General features: G+C 43.2%; 1 protein-coding gene across 2 annotated transcripts in view; it reads right to left on the bottom strand.

Moving 5' to 3' along the window:
* The window catches only part of LOC133538770 (adhesion G protein-coupled receptor L1-like), a 106,705-nt gene extending 85,270 nt beyond the window's left edge, over positions 1–21,435 (bottom strand). For both annotated transcript variants that reach the window (XM_061880539.1, XM_061880540.1), the window contains exon 1: positions 20,849–21,435. The gene's annotated coding sequence lies outside the window, so the exon portion shown is untranslated. The remainder of the gene's footprint in view (positions 1–20,848) is intronic.
* Positions 21,436–21,783: the final 348 nt, after the last annotated feature.

Here is a 21,783-nt window from a genome sequence, read left to right as displayed (position 1 = left end):
CTTGCAATAGCTCGTTGAGAAATGTTGTTCTAAAACTGTTCGACAATTTCCTTACAAATTGGTGACCCTCGCCCCATCCTTGTTAGTGAATTACTTGGTATTTCATGGAAGCTGTTTTTATACCCAATCATGTCATCCACCTGTTCCCAATTAGCTTGCACACCTGTGGGATGTTCTAAATAAGTGTTTGATAACAATTCCTCAACTTTATCAGTATTTATTGACACCTTTCCCAGCTTCTTTGTCACGTGTTGCTGGCATCAAATTCTAAAGTTATGATTATTTGCAAAAAAAAAAAAAAAGTTTATCAGTTTGAACATCAAATATGTTGTCTTTGTAGCATATTCAACTGAATATGTGTTGAAAATGATTAGCAAATTATTGTATTCCGTTTATATTTACATCCAACACAATTTCCCAACTCATATGGAAACGGGATTGGTATATGAATCATTGCACCAAAGATGCCTCCTTGAATTAACTACAAAACAGATGGCGAACATTGTGTTGGGTCAGAAACCTTTCTGGAAGATGGAACCGTCCGTATATGGCATAGAAGTGAGACAAATATCTCAGGGTTAGTTAATTATTCATGTTCCTGTTGTGAAATGTGGGGCACAGTCGAACATGCCACTAATGTATGTAAGATATTGTGATTATTATTAAAGATTCAGTTCTACTGAGAGTAAAACACTAATGTTAGTCTGCTGCATTCAATATACATCCAGTTTATGTTTTGTGTAACTATAAGAGTGAAGCTAATGCAAATGTATGAAAACAAGATTGTAGAGCAAAATGTCAGATCACCATCCAAAGCATGGAAGATACTTTGTACTTTAGTCTGTAGCTGACCTGATTTTGTAGGACAAAACTGCATAATTAACATGTTAAAAAGCCATCAATCCCTGTTCTATCATGAGGCATTTCTAAATGTATTAATATATAAAAGCTTTGCATTTTAAGGGTTGAACTGGTGGACACAAGATTTGTGTTTGAGCCCTGGAGTCACCTCATCCTTTTTATCATGTCATAAATAAACCAGTGTCATTCATAAACATCATTACATGCCTTCAAGTGTTACATTCACACTGGGAGCAAGAATAGTCATACTGTTCCTAATTTTCCCTTTTGAAATTCCATTCAAAAATGCAGCATACATTTGAAAAATGTTCAAATTTCAGGGGACAGTGTCGAAATGGTGGTAGTGTGACAGATACTCAAAGGTTGCAGAATTGCGGTTGGACAAGGTGATCTGACCAAAAATCAAAAAACACATTGAGGAAAACAAAAAAATATCATGGGCTGTTCATAATTGCATTTGCCATTTAAGTCTATTTTATGCTTGAGAAAAGAATTCAGTCGAATGCATTAATAGGGCTGGGCGATAAAACAATATCAATATTTTATATATGATATTAACATTATGTTAAGCAGAAAAAGTGTTTAATTCAACTACTTTTCCCTGAAATACTCATTAAGAAGTCAAACTACTCGATAGAATACTCGATTACTGAAATAATCCATAGCTGTAGCCCTAGGAACGACCACTAACGTTGCCTTAATCAGTTACATTCAGTCAAAATATTAGACAAGCGTGTGTTCCCATGGTTCAATCAATCAACCAAAGTTTATTTATATGGCCCGACATCACGAGTGTCTCAAAGGGCTGCACAAGCCACAACGATTGGTTTGTCTTTTTTTTTGTGCTCATGCAGATAAAAGAATGGCTGTACTGTAGCAGGCTTTTTTTTTCATTTTGGATTGAACAACGCACTAACCTGGGTGAATTATCAAAAAACGATTAAAACCGACTTTCCAGGCTTGGAAAGTAAAATTTTTGTGTCACACTGTCCTATCCAGTAAACTACACAGAGGTGGCTTGGAGGGAAACTCAAACCCAGAACCGTCAGTAAAACAAAACCCGTTTGTAGCCACAAATAATTTAGTGTTGGTTGCATGGATAGACATACTGTAGCTACACAAACATTCCATCCATTGTACCAAAAATATTGTCTGAATAGAACAGGGGTCGGCAAGATGTTGAAAGAGTCTGGAGCTGCAAAAAATCAAAAGCCTTATATAAGTGTTATAATGAAGGCAACACATGATGTAAGTGTCTATTTTAGCTATATTAGCCTACTACCAAAGGCTGACGCAAATCTTCATTGACAGAAATGTTGTATTGTAATTTTCATTCAACTTTGGAAATCATTAGTAAAATGGAGGTTTCTCGCAGGATTAGATACCTTAAGGGAATTACTGGCTTAGAATGGCCAAAGGTATAGATGTGTGTGTCCAAGTTTACGGGAACGGCAGGCTGTCTTCTTCTAATGGATTTATTACAATCTTTGCAAGCAGCTGGGTAACGTTTGCTGTGGTCTGGAACAACATAGCGCACAAACAAGTCTGAGAAATGCAGCAAATATTCCGTCCATCCATTTTCTACCGCTCGTCCCTTTTGGGGTGGCGGGGGGTGCTGGAGCCTATCTCAGCTGCATTCGGGCAAAAGCGGCGTACACCCTGGACAAGTCGCCACCTCATCACAGGGCCAACACAGATAGACAGACAACATTCACACTCACATTCACACACTAGGAACCATTTAGTGTTGCCAATCAACCTATCCCCAGGTGCATGTCTTTGGCGGTGGGAGGAAGAAAGATAATGTGTCACGAGACAAATTAATCACACAGAGGATAAAAGTAAAGGAAATTAAATGAGCTCCAATAGACCTACAAACGAGGCATAATGATGCAATATGTACAGACAGCAAGACTAAATAGCATGTTAGCATCGATTAGCTAGCAGTCATGGATTGAACAAATATGCCTGATAAGCACTCCAGTTAGGGCTGGGCAATATATCGATATACACGATATATTGCGGGTTTGTCTCTGTGCGATATAGAAAATGACTATATCGTGATACTCGAGTATACGTTCTCACGCAGTTGCTTTTAGCTGTGGGCATTACATTACCGACTCTTCTCACTCTTTCCTGTCTCTCCTCACAGACAACAAGCGCACCTTCCTACATATGTCACATAGCGTCATGTCATACGTCACATACGTATACGCCCTCGCGGTGCAGAGAGGTAGCAGCATGGGTAACGTTAGCTGTGATTCTAGCAGAGCCGTGCGAGTGGTAATACGAGAGAAAGAAGGTGCGAATGAAGGAAGAATGAATTCCCAAGAAAAACAGCAGGGGGTCCATCATTTGGTGGTGGTTTGGCTTCAAGTGGGAATATGTCAAACAGACAACCGTAATTTGTCAATTGTGGGGCAAAAGCGTTCCTACCAAAAGTACCATTACTGCTAATACGCCGCATGTCAACATCTTCATTCGGTGCCACACCAACAATATGCCGAGGCAACTATTTCCACATCAACACCGTATGAAAAAAATAGTCAACAACAGACTTTAATAACGTCCGTAGAAACCTACCACATAGCGGAGGACAAACACTATTTGATTTCCTATTATGCAGCTCATTTTTCTTTGACACTTAAAATGTCTCAATCTTGCACTTTCTGTTTTGGAAATGACATGAATGTTTGTGCCACTGCTTAATAACTGTTGAATAAATACAGTTTTGGTCAATTGACTTAGTTGTGATTTCCTTCTGTGCATGAGAGTTTAAAATGAGCATATATTAATGCAGTATGAACAAGAATTAATTATGTTAATGTAGACCCTGGGTCGGGAACCTTTTTGGCTGAGAGAGCCATGGAAGCCAAATATTTTAAAATGTATTTCCGTGAGAATCATACATTTTTTAACACTGAATACAACTAAATGCATGCATTTTTAATTAATACCAACATTTTTAGAGTACAATAAGTCTCTCAAGATTCAGCTCAGCCCCCCATCACTTTGTTATTCTGAAGCTATCCAATAATAAATAAAATACTTCTTACCATTAATGCGACTTCTTGAACTGAGAGCCAGATGCAGTCATCAAAAGAGCCACATCTGGCTCTAGAGCCATAGGTTCCCTACCCCTGACGTAGACAAATAGAATCATCATACTTCTGTGATTATATGTGTCAAGTGTTAATTCAAGGCCAAGGCAAAATATCGAAATATATATCGTGCGTCGCGATATGGCCTAAAAATATCGAGATATTAAAAAAAGGCCATATCGCCCAGCCCTAACTCCAGTATATCAATACAATCAACAAAGCTCACCTTTGTGCATTCATGCACGGCATAAAATGTTTGGTGGACAAAATGAGACAATGAAGGAGTGACATAAAACCCGTCTTTCTGTGGCAGCATCAGAGAAAGTCGTACATGTAAACAAACTACGATGAGATCAAGGATCGCTGAAATTAGTAGGGCAAAAACAGTGCTTACCAAATACTCTCATCAGTGTAGCATGTTTAATATAAACAATAGGATGTCTAACAATTAAGAAAGTGTGTCATGTTTGTTCTCCTACAGAAAATATATTAAAATAAAAAAAATGTTTTTTTTTCATACATCTTTGAAAGAGGTCCAGGGAGCCTCTAGGGCGGCACTAAAGAGCTGCAGGCAGCTCCAGAGCCGCGGGTTGCTGACCCCAGGACTAGAAGAACATCGAAAAGTAGACTTGGTTACAATATGGACGACGTCGACCAAAAAGTAGCAGTTGTGAATGGAATAATCGTGCAATAAATGAAACGGAGGTAGAATGTTCGGTTAATCTGTCTTTTGATTTTTGCCTTAATTGGCAACCCTATTAAATGGTAACATTTATTATGTGTTAATTATGTAGGTGGATGTCCAAAGTAAAATTATTTAGCCCTGGCACAGATCTATGTGTGACAATTAGGTCTATCATTTTCTGATACGTTTGGCTGGACAGGAAGCGGCAGAGGCAGCGTGCAGATAAGAGGAGTTGTTTTATTCCACTAACGAGGCAAAATGCAAACAATACCAATTGGCGCTGGGAAAGAGCACATGAAGTACGAGGCTGGCGCTGGGAAAGAGCACATGAAGTACGAGGCTAACTTAGCATGTCAAGTAGCAAAAACATAAACAAAAAGGCTAACAAGGGAAAGCTATATAGGCCTATTGTTTAACAAACATACTTATCACGTGAGGCGGACAACAAGGACGTTTTAAGCGTGGCAAAAAAAAGGAAACTGCAACTTTTCACGTGACTAGTGGCGGCCACAGGTGGAGACACTAATCAACAAACAGAAACAGGTGCGTGAGCCCAGACGCTCCTAGCGACAGGAACGTGAACAAAGGTGGACTAGGAGTGCTGGCAACCCAAATGTATACTAACCAAAGAAGAATAACAACAAAACCAACACAAGCCAATATTCAATGATGACCAATGTAATTTTTTGCTCTTTGGACAATCTTTTACACTGAGTTTAAATTGTTTAACATTGACATAATCACTTGGTAAAGTGCTAAATTACAGCCCATATGATAGGATAATTATTCTACCAGCCAGACAGTTTCCCATTAAAATATTGACGGTACACAAACAAGTCATCTTGCTATGAGCATGCCTCTTTAGAAAAAATATAAGAGATTTACATAACCATCGATTAAGCGTACTCATTCACCCAATTCTCGTATTTTGAAGCAAAACAGAATGCGCTACTTGGATGGAACTACAAGAGGTGTTGTGACACATTGTCAATATGTATGCTGTCTAAAAAAGACATGACATCGGCTACGGGACGTTAAACAAAATATCCACAAAAACCAGGGATCGGCAATATGCCTAAAAATCTTTATTTTGATATGTATTACAGCCTCTTGGGGCACTGTCATATTTCACAATAATCTAATTGGTATATAAATGAAAATAGAACCATTTCAAAACGGGTTACGAAAGATCATAATTTGGATGCTGACGTATCCTTTAACATATTGTGTTATGTTTGTATTATTTTTCTCAGATGTTCTCTAATTTTACTGTTAATATCTTGTTCATTTCTAATGTAACAAGGTTACATATACACTTCTGTTAGAATGAAATAAGCACATATTCTTCTGTTGTTTGGATACTTTACATTAGTTTTCAGCAATACTACAAATATTGGTATTGATTCAATACCAAGTAGTTACAGGGGCAGTATAGGTAATACCAGTTTTCGGACTTAATAGTTTCAGGATCGTTCAATATTGACATTTTTGATCACAACTGTAGTCCGACAATATCAATTAATATTCAGATTGGGGAGGAGCTCTTGCCCCAAGTGGAGGAGTTCAAATACCTCGGAGTCTTGTTCACGAGTGAGGGAAGAGTGGATCGTGAGATCGACAGGCGGATCGGTGCGGCGTCTTCAGTAATGTGGACGCTGTATCGATCCGTTGTGGTGAAGAAGGAGCTGAGCCGGAAGGCAAAGCTCTCAATTTACCGGTCGATCTACGGTCCCATCCTCACCTATGGTCATGAGCTTTGGGCCATGACATAAAGGACAAGATCACGGGTATAAGCGGCCGAAATGAGTTTCCTCCGCCGAGTGGCGGGGCTCTCCCTTAGAAATAGGGTGAGAAGCTCTTCCATCCGGGAGGAGCTCAAAGTAAAGCCGCTGCTCTTCCATATCGAGAGGAGCCAGATGAGGTGGTTCGGACATCTTGTCAGGATGCCACCGAACGCCTCCCTAGGGAGGTGTTTAGGGCACGTCCGACCGGTAGGAAGCCAAGGGGAAGACCCAGGACAAGTTGGGAAGACTATGTCTCCCGGCTGGCCTGGGAACGCCTCGGGATCCCCCGGGAGGAGCTGGACGAAGTGGCTGGGGAGAGGGAAGTCTGGGCTTCCCTGCTTAGGCTGCTGCCCCCGCGACCCAACCTCGGATAAGCGGAAGAAGGTGGATGGATGGATGGATTCAGATTATTTCCTTGATCCCTTTAATCATAAAATATTTGTTATAAAGTAAATCGTGCAAAATACCTAAACAAAGGCAAAAATTACTATTTGCTCCTATTCCCTAAATGTTGTCGACAATAATAAAACCGACAAAAAACTATTTTATAATGATGAAAAATTTTGATCAATCCATATACAGATACTATTGTTACTGTTCATATTTATATTGATCTGCCCATTCAAGAGTTCTAGCTTAGTGGTTAGTATTGCTTTTCTGTAACCTCTCACATCCATCCATCCATCCATCATCTTCCGCTTATCCGAGGTCGGGTCGCGGGGGCAACAGCCTAAGCAGGGAAACCCAGACTTCCCTCTCCCCAGCCACTTCGTCTAGCTCTTCCCGGGGGATCCCGAGGCGTTCCCAGGCCAGCCGGGAGACATAGTCTTCCCAACGTGTCCTGGGTCTTCCCCGTGGCCTCCTACCGGTTGGACGTGCCCTAAACACCTCCCTAGGGAGGCGTTCGGGTGGCATCCTGACCAGATGCCCGAACCACCTCATCTGGCTCCTCTCGATGTGAAGGAGCAGCGGCTTTACTTTGAGTCCCTCCCGGATGGCAGAGCTTCTCACCCTATCTCTAAGGGAGAGCCCCGCCACACGGCGGAGGAAACTCATTTCGGCCGCTTGTACCCGTGATCTTATCCTTTCGGTCATGACCCAAAGCTCATGACCATAGGTGAGGATGGGAACGTAGATCGACCGGTAAATTGAGAGCTTTGCCTTCCGGCTCAGCTCCTTCTTCACCACAACGGATCGGTACAACGTCCGCATTACTGAAGACGCCGCACCGATCCGCCTGTCGATCTCACGATCCACTCTTCCCTCACTCGTGAACAAGACTCCTAGGTACTTGAACTCCTCCACTTGGGGCAGGGTCTCCTCCCCAACCCGGAGATGGCACTCCACCCTTTTCCGGGCGAGAACCATGGACTCGGACTTGGAGGTGCTGATTCTCATTCCGGTCGCTTCACACTCGGCTGCGAACCGATCCAGCGAGAGCTGAAGATCCCGGTCAGATGAAGCCATCAGGACCACATCATCTGCAAAAAGCAGAGACCTAATCCTGCGGTTACCAAACCGGAACCCCTCAACGCCTTGACTGCGCCTAGAAATTCTGTCCATAAAAGTTATGAACAGAATCGGTGACAAAGGACAGCCTTGGCGGAGTCCAACCCTCACTGGAAATGTGTTCGACTTACTGCCGGCAATGCGAACCAAGCTCTGGCACTGATCGTACAGGGAACGGACCGCCACAATAAGACAGTCCGATACCCCATACTCTCTGAGCACTCCCCACAGGACTTCCCGAGGGACACGGTCGAATGCCTTCTCCAAGTCCACAAAGCACATATAGACTGGTTGGGCAAACTCCCATGCACCCTCAAGAACCCTGCCGAGAGTATAGAGCTGGTCCACAGTTCCACGACCAGGACGAAAACCACACTGTTCCTCCTGAATCCGAGGTTCGACTATCCGACGTAGCCTCCTCTCCAGTACACCTGAATAAACCTTACCGGGAAGGCTGAGGAGTGTGATCCCACGATAGTTGGAACACACCCTCCGGTCCCCCTTCTTAAAGAGAGGAACCACCACCCCGGTCTGCCAATCCAGAGGTACCGCCCCCGATGTCCACGCGATGCTGCAAAGTCTTGTCAACCAAGACAGCCCCACAGCATCCAGAGCCTTAAGGAACTCCGGGCGGATCTCATCCACCCCTGGGGCCTTGCCACCGAGGAGCTTTTTAACTACCTCAGCGACCTCAGCCCCAGAAATAGGAGAGTCCACCACTAATTCCCCAGGCACTGCTTCCTCATAGGAAGACGTGTTGGTGGGATTGAGGAGGTCTTCGAAGTATTCCTTCCACCTATCCACAACATCCGCAGTCGAGGTCAGCAAAACACCATCCGCACCATACACGGTGTTGATAGTGCACTGCTTCCCCTTCCTGAGGCGGCGGACGGTGGTCCAGAATCGCTTCGAAGCCGTCCGGAAGTCGTTTTCCATGGCTTCCCCGAACTCTTCCCATGTCCGAGTTTTTGCCTCCGCGACCGCTGAAGCTGCACACCGCTTGGCCTGTCGGTACCTGTCCACTGCCTCCGGAGTCCTATGAGCCAAAAGGACCCGATAGGACTCCTTCTTCAGCTTGACGGCATCCCTCACCGCTGGTGTCCACCAAGGGGTTTTAGGATTGCCGCCCCGACAGGCACCAACTACCTTGCGGCCACAGCTCCGATCTGCCGCCTCGACAATAGAGGTGCGGAACATGGTCCACTCGGACTCAATGTCCAGCACCTCCCTCGTGACATGTTCAAAGTTCTTCCGGAGGTGGGAATTGAAACTTTGTCTGACAGGAGACTCTGCCAGACGTTCCCAGCAGACCCTCACAATGCGTTTGGGCCTCCCAGGTCTGTTCGGCATCCTCCCCCACCATCGCAGCCAACTCACCACCAGGTGGTGATCAGTAGAAAGCTCCGCCCCTCTCTTCACCCGAGTGTCCAAAACATGAGGCCGCAAATCCGATGACACAACTACAAAGTCGATCATGGAACTGCGGCCTAGGGTGTCCTGGTGCCAAGTGCACATATGGACACCCTTATGTTTGAACATGGTGTTTGTTATCGACAAACTGTGACGAGCACAAAAGTCCAATAACAAAACACCACTCGGGTTCAGATCCGGGCGGCCATTCTTCCCAATCACGCCTCTCCAGGTTTCACTGTCGTTGCCAACGTGAGCGTTGAAGTCTCCCAGTAGGACAAGGGAATCACCCGGGGGAGCACTTTCCAGTACTCCCTCGAGTGTTCCCAAAAAGGGTGGGTACTCTGAACTGCTGTTTGGTGCATAAGCACAAACAACAGTCAGGACCCGTCCCCCCACCCGAAGGCGGAGGGAGGCTACCCTTTCGTCCACCGGGTTGAACTCCAACGTACAGGCTTTGAGCCGGGGGGAAACAAGAATTGCCACCCCAGCCCGTCGCCTCTCACTGCCGGCAACGCCAGAGTGGAAGAGGGTCCAATCCCTCTCGAGAGAAGTGGTTCCAGAGCCCTTGCTGTGCGTCGAAGTGAGTCCGACTATATCCAGCCGGAATTTCTCGACTTCGCGCACTAGCTCAGGCTCTTTCCCCCCCAGTGACGTGACGTTCCACGTCCCAAGAGCTAGCTTCTGTAGCCGAGGATCGGACCGCCAAGTGCCCTGCCTTCGGCTGTCGCCCAGCTCACAATGCACCCGACCTCTATGGCCCCTGCTATGGGTGGTGAGCCCATTGGAGGGGTGACCCACGTTGCCTCTTCGGGCTGTGCCCGGCCGGGCCCCATGGGAGCAGGCCCGGCCACCAGGCGCTCGCCATCGTGCCCCACCTCCGGGCCTGGCTCCAGAGGGGGGCCCCGGTGACCCGCGTCCGGGCGAGGGAAATCTGGGTCCATGGTTTTTCATCTTCATAAAGGTCTTCGAGCTGCTCTTTGTCTGATCCCTCACCTAGAACCTGTTTGCCTTGGGAGACCCTACCAGGGGGCTTTATGCCCCCGGACAACATAGCTCCTAGGATCATTGGGACACGCAAACTCCTCTACCACGATAAGGTTGCAGCTCAGAGAGGAGTAACCTTTCACAGTGCATGTTTAATTATTCCTTGTCCTCTGATCCTCCAGTGCTAATTTAACTTTTAAAAAATGGTTTATTTGCCACCATCGGGACGAAGATTAATGATTTGTTTTGCTTGTCGCTGTCATTTTTGCGGGACACAGCTAGAATGTGTCATCAGAATGCATTATCAAAGTATAACCATAGTAATAAAAGTCAGAAAAATGTATACCATTTACATAATATATAGTCTATATCGCGCAACCCTAATAATGACCTATGCAATATCAATCAATATATACTAAATATATACACGTTTATAGAAAGTGCGGGTTTTAGTCTTGAAGTAGCAAAGAAAAATCCATCCAAAACATGTTTGTGTGTGTGTGCGCTGGTTTAAACAAATCCATTCTCCTTTTGCCACACCGTGGTCGATACAAATTATACTTGGAAGCCAACCTAATTACCGTTGTTTTCTCCTTCACATCCAACATATAGCGCACACACTGACTGATGTTAGAATTGCAATTGAGTTTGAAAAATCATTCAATAGACAGGCAGACACCAAAAATGTGCCTTTAGGATTTGCAAGTGGTTATGATGTTGCATACATGGTACATAGTCCATTACCTTCACATGCACAAACCAAGGGTTACACATGCGGCTACAATTCAGGCTGACTCTAGAGCAGAAGTTCTGTCAGCCATTAAGCATCTCTACCTCTCTCCTCCATTCTTTTTGTCCACCTCTCTCTATCCACCGTGCACCACTGCAAGTGGACTCTCATTCACATTCCCTTTCACGCTCATCTTTTTTTCCCCCCGTGTGTTCACATTTGCAGGGTCGTGAGCTGCAACAATCCCTTACGGATCAAATGTTTGCGCCATGCAGCACACATTAGATGCTGCAGTGGAGTGGCATCCTCACCGTGAACCCCTTTTGGAGGGATACTCTGAGACCACTCACTCCATGGAGTTGAGGCCCTAAGAAAGCTTATCACGTGCACATGAATATTTCACAGGGTACTACCCGCTCGTACACCACTGACCCTGGCAGGCTAATGGCAGCCAAGCCTGGCATCACATCCCTGATGCGCATACCGTAATGCAGAGGTCGCCAAGCTATGGCCCGCGGGCTAAATCTAGCCCGCCACATCCACAATCCAGTCCAAGTTTAAAACAGTTTTTTGTTTTTTTATGAGAGAGATAGAAAGAAAAAGAAAAAAAGTATTTATATATTTACATATATACAAATATATATATATATACACATGTACATATACACACACACATAAATATATATATATATATATACACATATATACATATACACACATATATATATATATATATATATATATATATATATATATATATATATATATATATATATATATATATATACAAACCCCGTTTTCACATGAGTTGGGAAATTGTGTTAGATGTAAATATAAACGGAATACAATGATTTGCAAATCATTTTCAACCCATATTCAGTTGAATATGCAACAAAGACAACATATTTTATGTTCAAACTCATAAACATTTTTTTTTGCAAATAATCATTAACTTATAATTTGATGCCAATAACACGTGACAAAAAAGTTGGGAAAGTGGCAATAAATACTGATAAAGTTGAGGAATGCTCATCAAACACTTTTTTTGGAACATCCCACAGATGTGTAGGCTAATTGGGAACAGGTGAGTGCCATGATTGGGTATAAAGACAGCGTCCCCAAAAATTATCAGTCTTTCACAAGAAAGGATGGGGCGAGGTACACCCCTTTTCTCCACAACTTCATGAGCAAATAGTCAGTTTAAGAACAACGTTTCTCAAAGTGCAATTGCAAGAAATTTAGGGATTTCAACATCTACGGTCCATAATATCATCACAAGGTTCAGAGAATCTGGAGAAATCACTCCACGTAAGCGGCATGGCCGGAAACCAACATTGAATGACCGTGACCTTTGATCCCTCAGACGGCACTGTATCAAACACCGACATCAATCTCTAAAGGATATCAGCACATGGATTCAGGAAAACTTTCGAAAACCACTGTCACTAAATACAGTTTGTCGCTACATCTGTAAGTGCAAGTTAAAGCTCTACTATGCAAAGCGAAAACCATTTATCAACAACATCCAAAAACGTCGCCGACTTCTCTGGGCCCGAGATCATCTAAGATGGACTGATGCAAAGTGGAAAAGTGTTCTGTGGTCTGACGAAATTGTTTTTGGAAATATTCATCATCGTGTCATCCGGAACAAAAGGGAAGCGAACCATCCAGACTGTAATCGACGCAAAGTTCAAAAGCGAGCATCTGTGATGGTATGGGGGTGCATTAGTGCCCAGGGCATGGGTAACTTACACATCTGTGAAGGCACCATCACTGCTGAAAGGTACATACAGGTTTTGGAACAACATATGCTGCCACCTAAGCGCCGTCTTTTTCAAGGACGCTACTGCCTATTTCAGCAAGACAATGACAAGCCACATTCAGCACGTGTTCCAACAGTGTGGGTTTGTTAAAAAAAAGAGTGCGGGTACTTTCCTGGCCCGCCTGCAGTCCAGACCTGTCTCCCATCAAAAATGTGTGGCGCATTATGAAGCGTAAAATGCGACAGCGGAGTTGAACGACTGAAGCTCTACATAAAACAAGAATGGGAAAGAATTCCACTTTCAAAGCTTCAACAATTAGTTTCCTCAATTCCAAAACGTTTATTGAGTGTTGTTAAAAGAAAAGGTGATGTAACACAGTAGTGAACATGCCCTTTCCCAACTACTTTGGCGCGTGTTGCAGCCATGAAATTCTAAGTTAATTATTATTTGCAAAAAAAAAAAATAACGTTTATGAGTTTGAACATCAAATTTCTTGTGTTTGTAGTGCATTTAATTGAATATGGGTTGAAAAGGATATCCAAATCATCGTATTACGTTTATATCTAACACAATTGCCCAACTCATATGGAAACAAGGTTTGTATATGTATGTATATACATATACATACATCGAGATATATAGCTTGTTTTTTTTTGGGGGGGGGGGTTGTATTTTCCCCATTCAAAATGAATTTTTTTCAAACTTTCACAATTCCTACATTCTTCAACCCATTCCACCTTCAACACATTCAATTCATCCTGGACATTCAAACTACTATTTTTCCATGTTAACAAAAAATTCCAGACTTTCCCGAAATTCCCTAATACCATTTACTACTTCAACATTTCCTGCCCTGTTTAAACAACTCTTACACCAACCAATTCAGCTCATTTAGGGACATTGTTGCTCCTAATCATTTTCCAAAACTCCCCGCTTTTCCCAAAATTCCCAAATTTCCAGGAAGTTCAGTGAAATGAATGGGACATTTTTTCCAAGTTGCACAACTCCCACATTTCACAACTTATTCAAACCATTCCAACTTCCACATTCTGGACATTTAAACTAACACTTTCCCATTGGCAGAAATGTAAATCAATGCTTATGAGTTCAGCGGCAGCTTTTCAACATTCAAACTATTCCAATATTCAAACTATTCTTACATTCATACTACATTCTGCTAGCATTTCAGTTCAACTTCAGCATTGGAGCATGCAGACGCAATTCCTACTAGAATTGCTTCATCTAGTTCAGTGTAATATTTGAGTGGGACCGTAATATTTGAGTGAAAAAGTTGGACCCCGAGGTCAAAAAGGTTAACAATCCCGGCTGCATGTCATTTATTTTTATACTGAACTACTGCAATGCACTTTATGCTGGCATTAGCCGAAAAGCTCTCTCCTGGTTGCAGTTAGTCCAGAACGTGGCAGCACGACTTTTAATAGGAGCCAGGAAACGAGAGCATATAACCCCAATTCTTCAGACTTTGCACTGGCTCCCTGTTCATTTTAGAATAGATTTTTTTACATTTCGCTTTTTGGTTTTAAAGCTTTGCATGGACTGGCACCTCCTTACATCTCGGACCTCCTCCAGATTTACATTCCTGCGTGCGCTCTGAGGTCCAAGAGCCAGCTCCAGCTCGTGGTGCCCAAGACAAGATTTAAAACCTTGGGAGACAGGACCTTCTCTGTGGTCGGCCCTGAGCCCTGCCAGTCCATGTTCCAACTGCTCCCACAGTGGAGCTCCCACAGCCAACGGGCTCCTTCAGCTTTGTTTCCACAGTGTTCGATTCAAGAACTTCTTCCTTCCGCACTCCATCCAGCAGTATAATCACTCGCCATACGGCAATATATGATATCTGTCTATCACCTGACCGCTTCTATGTTAGCATACCTCTCTTTGTTTATAATGTATATTTTCTGCTGTTACATATACTGTAATATTGTACATGGTAATTGTTATATATCGTATATATTAGGGATGCACCGAAATGAAAATTTGTGGCCGAAGCCGAATAAAGTTTAAACGCTTGGCCGAAGGCCGAATACCGAATACCGAATAATGAATGCCGTTTTTCACAATTTTTTAAATATTGCAAAAATATCCTAGAATAAATATTTAGACAAGTTTTTCAAATAAAGTAATTTTTTTATTGAATATTGACATTTTTTTAATATTCCAGTTGCCTTTGCTTTTCAAAAAAAGCACAACGTTTTTCATTTATATTAGGCCTTCAGACAAAACATGCATTCCAAAAAAAAATAAAGTGCATTAAAGTGGATAAACCCACAACAAATGAATTATTGTCCTTTTGGCAAAAGTCTGCTTAGCCACAGTAGATATGCTAATAATGTAAACAGAAGGCTCAAGTAAATCTCAATTAAGTGTGTGCTTGTAACCTCATGCACTTATACAGGTAGCCTACACAACAGGCTAATAATGTAAACAGACGCCCCACTAAATCTCAAAGAGTGTGTGCTTGTAACCTCATACACTTATACAGGTACACAACATATCCCAACGTCACCGCGTCACTGCACGTTGGTTAATTGCGTCACCGCGTCAAAAAATTGCGTCACACGCCACTATTCGGCCTTGTTTTTAACTCATTCCACCGAAGGCCGAATGTGGCTTTTTTTGCCATATTCGGCCGAATATATTCGGTTACCGATTAATCGGTGCATCCCTAGTATATATTATCCATCCATCCATCCATCCATTTTCTACCGCTTGTCCCTTTCGGGGTCGCGGAGGGTCGCTGGAGCCTATCCCAACAGCAATCGGGCGGAAACGGGGTACACCCTCGACAAGTCGCCACCTGATCGCAGGGCCAACACAGATAGACGGACAACATTCACACACTAGGGCCAATTTAGTGTTGCCAATCAACCTATCCCCAGGTGCATGTTTTTTGGAGGTGGGGTGAAGCCAGAGTACCCAGTAGGAACCCACGCAGTCACGTGGAAAACATGCACAAAATCCACACAGAAAGATCCCGAGCCTGGGATTGAACTCAGGACCTTCGTATTGTGAGGCAGACAGCAGTCCTGCAACCAAGTTGTAATATAGGACATTGAGTTTAGCAGCAACAATGTATTTGGTGTGACCATGAAGGAAGAGAACCGTGTCGTCTGCATACATTAAGCATTCAGCTTCAGGACAAACAGTGGGCAATCATTAATATAGAGCAAGCCTGGGCAATTATTTTGACTTCGGGGACACATTTAGAGAAAAAAAAAATCTGTCTGGGGGCCGGTATATCTATTTTTAGGGACACTAATACAAAACTTCACAGTAATGTCTGATTAAATGCTAAAAACGTTATGACAGACCGCCTTAAAAAACTAAATGGAATTTTATTTTGTTATATGAACAATAAAACACTGAATATTGATAAAATATGAATGTCACACCCCTTTCAATCGACATATTTTACAATCAAGTGAAGTGAAACGCAGCAAAAATGCGACAAACAGTGAAATATGAACGCAAAGGGTACAAAATAAACCCTCCTACAATCTGATATGTCACTAAGCTTTAGAACTTTGTTGTGAAAAGCTCCTTCTGCGTCAGTGGAAAGGCTTCCTGCCCACACTGCTTGGTGCCTCGTCTGAGCTGCTGTGATGTAGATTACCATAGTAACTAATTAGATTACCATAGTAACTAGTATATCATCAATAAGCGCATATTCCAACCATTAAAATAGTTTGTATAGTTGAAGACTTACGGTCATTAGAAAACATCACTGTACATCATAATGGCAGTTACAGTTTCCATCTTAAAGATCTAAAAAAATTATTTGGTAATGTCCAGCGGGCCAGATTGAAAATCTTAACGGGCCGCATGTGCTCCTCTGGCCTTAATTTGCTCAGGTCTGATATAGAGGCTAAATAAAAGGGGGTCTAGTATTGACCCCTGAGGAACTCCGGAGGTTAGCATTAAGCATTCAGCTTCAGGACAAACAGTGGGCAAATCAATATTACATAGGCTAAACAAAAGGGGGCCTAGTATTGACCCCTGAGGGACTCCGGAGATTAGCCTACGAGAGTCAGATCTGCAGTTGTTAACTGATATAGATCGTGTTTGATCATGGAGATGCGATTCAATCCATCCATCAATCCATCCATCTATTTTGTACCACTTATTCCCTTTGGTGTCGCGGGGTGCGCTGGTGCCTATCTCAGCTACAATCGAGCGGAAGGCGGTGTACACCCTGGACAAGTCGCCACCTCATCGCAGGGCCCGATTCAATCCAGCTCACAGCATTTTAGTTACATTTTGAGAGCTTTGTAAGAAGAACATAATGATTTACTCTAATGCTTTCTTGAAGTCCAAAAACACCAAACACCTCTTTGATGAGGCAGCGACCTGTCCGTTGTCTACTTCGCCTTCTGCCCGAATGCAGCTAGGATAGGCTCCGGCCCGAAAAAGGGACAAGCGGTTGAAAATGGATGCATGGATGCATTGGTGGAGCTAGAGATAGCATTTCAATCTTGTTTTTAATATTTTTGTGCAGCACTTCGGAAACTTTTTTTTTTTGCTGTTTAAAGTCCTACTGAAACCCACGACTACCAACCACACAGTCTGATAGTTTATATATCAATGATGAAATATTAACATTGCAACACATGCCGATACGGCCTTTATAGTTTACTAAATTGCAATTTTAAATTTACCGCAAAGTGTCGTGTTGAAAACGTCGCGGTATGATGACGCGTATGATGACGCGTGCGTTTGACGTCTCGGGTTGTAGCGGACATTATTTTCCAGCCCGATCCAAGCTATAAGTAGTTTGCTTTAATCGCATAATCACACAGTATTCTGGACATCTGTGTAGCTGAATCTGAATTTGTTCAATTAATAATGGAGAAGTCAAAGTAGAAAGATGGAGGTGGGAAGCTTTTAGCCTTTAGCCACACAAACGCAGCAGGTGTTTCCTTGTTTAAAATTCCCGAAGGTGAAGCTTTACTCTGGAACAGAGCGGTCAAGCGAACATGGATCCCGACAAACATGTCAATCGGCAGTTTTAAGTGAGAAAATGGTGGTAATAAGTCGGCTCTTACCGGAGACATCAGCGGAGCTTCCGTCCTGCTGCAGCTGCGTGACTTCCCTCAGAGACACTGGCGGTCAACACAACTGTGGCCACACCCCTCCGACTTTCAGGTACTATTTAATCTTACTAAAACCATGGCAACACAATCGGCGGATAAGGGATTTTCCAGAATTATCCTAGTAAATGTGTCTAATAACATCTGAATCGCTCACACTGCAATCCCCTTTTATCTTATTTTATTTTTTACTTTTTTTTTTCTTTTTTTCTAGTCCTTCACGCTAAATTTTCTCATCCACAAATCTTTCATCCTCGCTCAAATTAATGGGGAAATTGTCGCTTTCTCGGTCCGAATAGCTCTCACTGCTGGAGGCTATGATTATAAACAATGTGAGGATGTGAGGAGCCCTACAACCCGTGACGTCACGCGCACATCGTCTGCTACTTCCGATACAGGCAAGGCATTTTTATTAGCGACCAAAAGTTGCGAACGTTATCGTCGATGTTCTCTACTAAATCCTTCCAGCAAAAATATGGCAATATCGCAAAATGATCAAGTATGATACATAGAATGGACCTGCTATCCCCGTTTAAATAAGAAAATCTCATTTCAGTAGGCCTTTAACTGATACAGATCGTGTTTGATCATGCAGATGCGATTCAATCCATCCATCCATCCATTTCCTATCACTTAATCCCTTTGGGGTCGCGGGGGGCACTGGTGCCTATCTCAACTACAATTGGGCGGAAGGCGGGGTACACCCTGGACAAGTCGCCACCTCATCGCAGGGCCCGATTCAATCCAGCTCACAGCATTTTAGTTACATTTTGAGAGCTTTGTAAGAAGAACATAATGATTTACTCTAATGCTTTCTTGAAGTCCAAAAACACCAAACACCTTTTTGATGAGGCGACCTGTCCAGGGTCTATTCCGCCTTCCGCCCGAATGCAGCTGGGATAGGCTCCTGCCCGAAAAAGGGACAAGTGGTAGAAAATGGATGCATGGATGCATTGGTGGAGCTAGCATTAGTTTTTGAATCTTGTTTTTAATATTTTTGTGCAGCACTTTGGAAACATTTTTTGGGTGTTTAAAGGTCTACTGAAATGAGATTTTCTTATTTAAATGGGGATAGCAGGTCCATTCTATGTGTCATACTTGATCATTTTGCGATATTGCCATATTTTTGCTGAAAGGATTTAGTAGAGAACATCCACGATAAAGTTCGCAACTTACGGTGCTAAGACAAATGCCCTGCCTCTACCGGAAGTCGCAGACGATGACGTCACACGTGTGGGGGCTCCTCACATATTCACATTGTTTTTAATGGGAGCCTCCAACAAAAAGTGCTATTCGGACCGACAAAACGACAATTTCCCCATTAATTTGAGCGAGGATGAAAGATTCGTGTTTGAGGATATTGATAGCGACGGACTAGAAAAAAAAAAAGAGAAAAAAAATAAGTTAAAAAAAAAAACGCGATTGTATTGGGACGGATTCCGATGTTTTTAGACACATTTACTAGGATAATTCTGGGAAATCCCTTATCTTTTTATTGTGTTGCTAGTGTTTTAGTGAGTTAAATAGTACCTGATAGTCGGAAGGGTGTCTCCACGGGTGTCTTGACGCGCAGTGTCTCGGGGGAGACGGCGGCAGCTATGGACTGCACAAGCTCAGCTTTTCTCCGGTATGAACTGACTTTTTAACCACAATTTTCTCACCGAAACCTGCTGGTTGACATTTGGTAGGGATCCATGATGGCTTGACCGCGCTCTGATCGATAGGAAAGTTTCACCTCCAGGAATTTTAAACAAGGAATCAGCGTGTGTCTGTGTGGCTACAGGCTAACTTCCCAAATGTTAAGATCCGTACTCCGATCTTCCCATATTATGGTTTATTGTTGCATTTTTATCACTCCGTCGTTCTACCCTCATACTTCCTGTTTTTGTTCATTACCATGGTTACTCATCAGTTCACCTGCTGCTCACGCCCCGCACACCTGCTACAGATAATCACCGTCACTTTATAAACCGTCCTCTTTTGTTTGTTCAGCCTGGGTTCATGATTTGCTTTTCACGCAACAAGTTACGCCTGCAATCTATATCGTATGTATATTCTCGCTAGCTTTTCACGCTCAGCCATTTGTTTTTTCCAGCTCTCATGCTGTATGTTTTGTTTTTCTCCTTATTGTGTCTATGTGCCAGTTTAGTTCTCATTTTTGTATATCCTAGCTTTTATGCTATCGTCTTTGGTTTGCCTTTTTATTAGCACCAGTGTTTTGTTTCATAGATCATTTTCGTTAAATAAATTGTTTATATTCTTACCTTTGCTGTGTTCACTTGACGCATCCTCGAGGGAATCGAACCCGGCATCACAATGCCGAACAGACGTAACACCAAATCCATCTTTCCACTGTGACTTATCCAATATTAATTGAACAAATTGCAAAAGATTCAGCCACACAGATCTCAAAAAGACTGTAATTATGCCATTACAGTGGACGACTTTTAGCTGTGTGTGTGTGCAGCGCTCATACTTCCTAAAAACCCATGACGTCTTGCGTACACATCATCATTATGTTTAAGACGAAACTCCCGGGAAATTTAAAATTGTAATTTAGTCAACTAAAAAGGCCGTATCGGCATGTGTTGCAATGTTAATATTTCATCATTGATATATAAACTATCAGACTGCGTGGTGGGTAGTAGTGGGTTTCAGTAGGCCTTTAAATGTGCTATGTAAATCAGGTAGATTTGGACTGGATTGGTATGCCAGCCTGTGCATTTCGCTGCCTTGGTCAAAAGGTACCAAAAGCCTGCACCTTTTGAAGTGGTATTTTTGTGGGCACCTTTGCTGGTCATCCCATCACCTGTACGTGCATGTAGACAGGTAGAGAGAGGGAGGATAGATTGAGAGAGAGAGAGAGAGAGAGAGGGGCGGGCCGCCTGCTCATAACCTATATCCATATCTTACCGTCAATCCTCGCTCACTGCGTCTCCATCCTCCCGTTTCTCGGCTGTTCCCTCCACGCCATTCAAATCAATAGTGATAATAATAATAATAGTGACACAGCAGACAATGGAGCAGTCATTAGGGGTCCAACGTACAACTGGGCGTCCACCCCTCCAGCTCTCTGTTGGACCTCACGCCCTCCTCCCGTCCACTCGATGGCTGCACTCCGCGTCACGTTGGCACCGTCATTCCCGCGGCTTTCGGTGCCCACGGAGGGCCTCGTGTGTATGAAGAGAAGACACGCCACGGATAAATCGTGTCGTCGTCTACACTTGACAGTGTCCTCTTGTTGTTGTCATGGCTGCACATCTTCCTTCGACGCCTCGACGTGAAAAACGCATCCTCTCGACGAATTGCGGATGTTCGTCACTCTTTATTAAAAAATAAAATTAAAAAATGAAGCGAATAGGGAGGTAAAAAAAAATCGTTTAAGGTTATTTTTAAAAAAAAATCGTAACAGGATCTCGTTCTCCCGCTCCTGGTATCGCCTCGTGCCCGTGCTCTCGTCTCTGTGCGCGCCCCCGCTCCATCCGCGCTGGCCCCGCTTGTTGCGCGTTCAGTGTTTCGGGAGCGCGCAACTCCTGCCTCTGTATGTCTGCTGTGGGTGTGTGTGTGTGCGCGCGCGCGTGTTTAGAAGGGAGTGTTCGCGCGCAGGGCAAGGGGAGGGTGGGCTCCGACTCCGTTCTAAAGGTCTGCTGTGTAGGCAAGAAAATCGTCACGAAATATATGGAACCTATGCGTTGAATGTATATATTATTATCCTATGAAATATATATTATACCAATATTTGGATTTGTTTAGTATACCTGTAACGGGGTCGATTATTTCACGCAAATAATGTCTTTTCTATTTTTTTTAATTATTGTTATCCATCCATCCATTTTGTACTGCTTGTC

The sequence above is a fragment of the Nerophis ophidion genome, linkage group LG20 (assembly GCF_033978795.1).
Source record: "Nerophis ophidion isolate RoL-2023_Sa linkage group LG20, RoL_Noph_v1.0, whole genome shotgun sequence".
Taxonomy (NCBI): Eukaryota; Metazoa; Chordata; class Actinopteri; order Syngnathiformes; family Syngnathidae; genus Nerophis; species Nerophis ophidion.
Note: the sequence above shows the minus strand (reverse complement) of the source record. Positions and strands in the feature narration are given on the sequence as shown.